This window comes from Hibiscus syriacus, unplaced genomic scaffold (genome assembly GCF_006381635.1).
Source record: "Hibiscus syriacus cultivar Baekdansim isolate YM2019G1 unplaced genomic scaffold, ASM638163v2 tig00111582_pilon, whole genome shotgun sequence".
NCBI lineage: Eukaryota > Viridiplantae > Streptophyta > Magnoliopsida > Malvales > Malvaceae > Hibiscus > Hibiscus syriacus.
This window is the reverse complement of record NW_024063126.1, coordinates 5,850,461-5,853,697: the sequence shown is the minus strand read 5'-3', so window position 1 is coordinate 5,853,697 and position 3,237 is coordinate 5,850,461.

Sequence of the window (3,237 nt, the reverse complement as noted above, 5' to 3'; positions counted from 1 at the left end):
CATAGGTTGGACATTGTAGACTGTAACTGAAATATATCCGAAGTGAAAATCTATTCCAATGATCAGATGAAATTGAGACAAAGCTAAAGTTCGAGGCTACTTTTACAATAAGTTTTCTTATCTCAATTTATTTTAATTTATTTATTTTATCCTTATCTCATATTATTTTTAAACAATTTAAAATCCCCTATTTTAATCTCATCCATATCTTTTATCATCTTTATCCAAGCCTCTATCTCTTCTCATCTTTATCCAGATCTAAAATCAAAAAGTCCACAACTACAAAAACTCCAAAGTCCCTGTAGACCAACCCTGCTTCTCTTTACCACTCTATCCTTTTATTTATTTATATTCGAGAAGAAGGAATTTTTTGATAGTATAATGATGATTGTCAAATTGGTGCCATTGTCGGGGACTTCGGCTAAAGTAACTGATAAAGTTGTTTCTTTTTTATTTATGACCATGAATAATTCAGGTGATTTGGTAGAAGTATATCAAAAAATTGAAGCATGATCCGGACGAATTCACGCAAAAACATTTCGAGAAAAAAAAGAAGAAAACGATAACATGAACAACTAAAACAATCAGATCCATAATTAAATCAGAAAGGATCGTCTTCCCTCAATATAAAAGAAGAATCGGTAAACGAAGATACACTAGTTATAACCAATACGCTGGAATCAATGACATATCAAATAATTCGCCAGTTAGCTGTGGCACATGCCATTCAACAACCCATATGTATTACTTTTCCTCAAGGAGAAACTTTGTTTTCCCTGAAAATAGGCCTTATTCATCTTCTTCCTATATTCTATAGGCTTCTTAGTGAGAGTCCACACAAACATCTCATAGAGTTTCATATGATATGTTCAAGCATGAAACCTCAGGGAGTATCTAAAGACAAAATAAAACTACTGGCTTTCCTTTTTCTTTATATGGTTTAGCTAAAAAAATGACTATTTTATTTACCGCCAAATTCTATAAATACATGGGCTGATTTAACTAGGACATTTCTTGATAGGTTTTTCCCAACAGCAAAAACAAGTGGATTAAGGATAAGTATTATGGGAATAAGACAAAAAATGAAGAATTGTTTTACTATTAGTGGGAGCAATTTAAGAAGCTTTGTGCAAGTTGTTCGTAGCACAAATTATCCGAGCAAACACTCCTCCAGTATTTCTATGAAGGGTTTCTTCCAATGGAGATGAAGATTATAGATACTGCAAGTGGATGAACTCTTTTAAAAACACCAGCTGTATCAAGGGAATTAATTTCAACAATGGCTGCCAACTCTCCGTAGTTTGGCACTTCAAGTGAACCTAGCCAACGGGTTCACGAGATAAGTACTATTTCCTTAGAAAACAAAATCTATAAGTTAACTAACGTTGATAATTCTTTGGTTTCAGGGATAATTGGACCAACAAGAGTATACATATGAACAACGTCGGATCATCCAACGAACTATTATCCACTGCTACAAGAGGAAACGGGTGCAGAAGTAAATGTTGTAGGTAACTTTATGGGACCTCCCTAGAAACCGTATAATCCATACTCCAATACCTATAATTCGGGATGGAGAGATCATACAAATCTAAGTTATGGACAAAACCTAAGGCAGAATCAAGCATATCAGCAAATCCTGCCATAAACGTTTGAACCGCAAAATCCTCTATGGAATCCATTGTTGAACGTTTGGCCTTGTCCTAGGAAAAATTCCAAAATCGAGTTGAGGCCCATTTTTAAGAATTAGACAAGCATATTTGCCAACTGGCTCAAATAGTAGGAAAATTAGAATCACAAAGGAAGTTACCTTCTCAAACGAAGTCAAATATGAGAGAGATTTTAAGCTCCATCACTCTCCGAAGTCGTAAAATAGTAGAACAACCAATCCCAAAAGTAGTAGGTGCAAATCCACATAGGAATGAAGAAGATCCGAAGTCCCAAATAGAAGAAGAAATAGTTGGTGTAGATCTCTCTAAGGAAAAGGGGATTGACGTAAATCCCCTGATAAAGAAGAAAGAAGTTTCAAGTCCTGATCTAACACCATCTCCCTATGAAACTCCGACACCTTTTCCTTCCAATTTGGCAAAAAGAGACAAATAAGCTGAAGAAAAAGAAATTTTGCAAGTATTCTGGAAGGTTAAAATAAGCATATCTCTCTTTGACATAATCTGAAAAATACCAAGGTATGCTAGATTTCTTAAAGACTTTTGTACCACAAAAAGAAGGCTTACTGGAACAGAAAAGGTGAATTTGGGAGAGCATGTTTCAACTGTCTTCCAATGAAAGCTTCCACCAAAGTTAAAAGATCAAGGTATGTTCGCTATACCTTGCAAAATTGGTAAAGTTGGAATTAAACGTGCAATGTGCGATTTAGGGGCTTCTATAAATATTATGTCTTTATCTATGTACAACTTACTTTCTAATGAGACCTTGAAGGATACAAGAGTGATAATAAATTTGGTAGACCGATCGATAATATATCCCAAAGGACTCTTGGAAGATGTCTTGGTCAAGGTAAATGAGCTTATATTTCTAGCATATTTCTATGTCATTGACATGGAAAATGACTGAACAAATACTTGTTCTGAGATACTTCTAGAACGTTACTTCCTTAGCACATCAAATACGAAAATCGATGTAAGAAGTGGAATTCTTACAATGCAGTTAGATTGTTAGATCATAAAATTTGATGTATACAAAGCAATGCGTTATCCTGATAATGTTGCTAGTATAAAATTTGTTTATGTCATTGAATCGACCATTGAAAAATTTATAGAATCTAACCTTATTGATAATTTATGCAGGGAATTAGAGGAATTTGAAGAATTTTTTTTGGTTAATTCTAATTCATGTTTTATTCCTTCAAGTCCTATGTTGTTACCTTCTATTTTGCAGGCACCTCAAATTGATTTGAAAAAAATTATTGGAGTACTTGAAGTATTTATTTTGGGAGAAAATGAATTTTGTCGGTTATTATCTCAAGTAAGTTATCGAAAGAAGAAGAGGATGACTTGGTAACAGTGTTACGTGTGCATAAAAGGGCAATCAACTAGACTATTACCGATATTAAGGGACTTATTCCCTCAACTTGCATGCAAAAAAGTAAGATTGAAGAAAGAGCAAAACCGTCAATGGAAGGACAGAGCCTATTAAATCGACCAATGATGGAAGTGGTGAAAAAAGAAATAGATAAACTTCTTGATGCATATGTAATTTACCCAATCTCATACAATA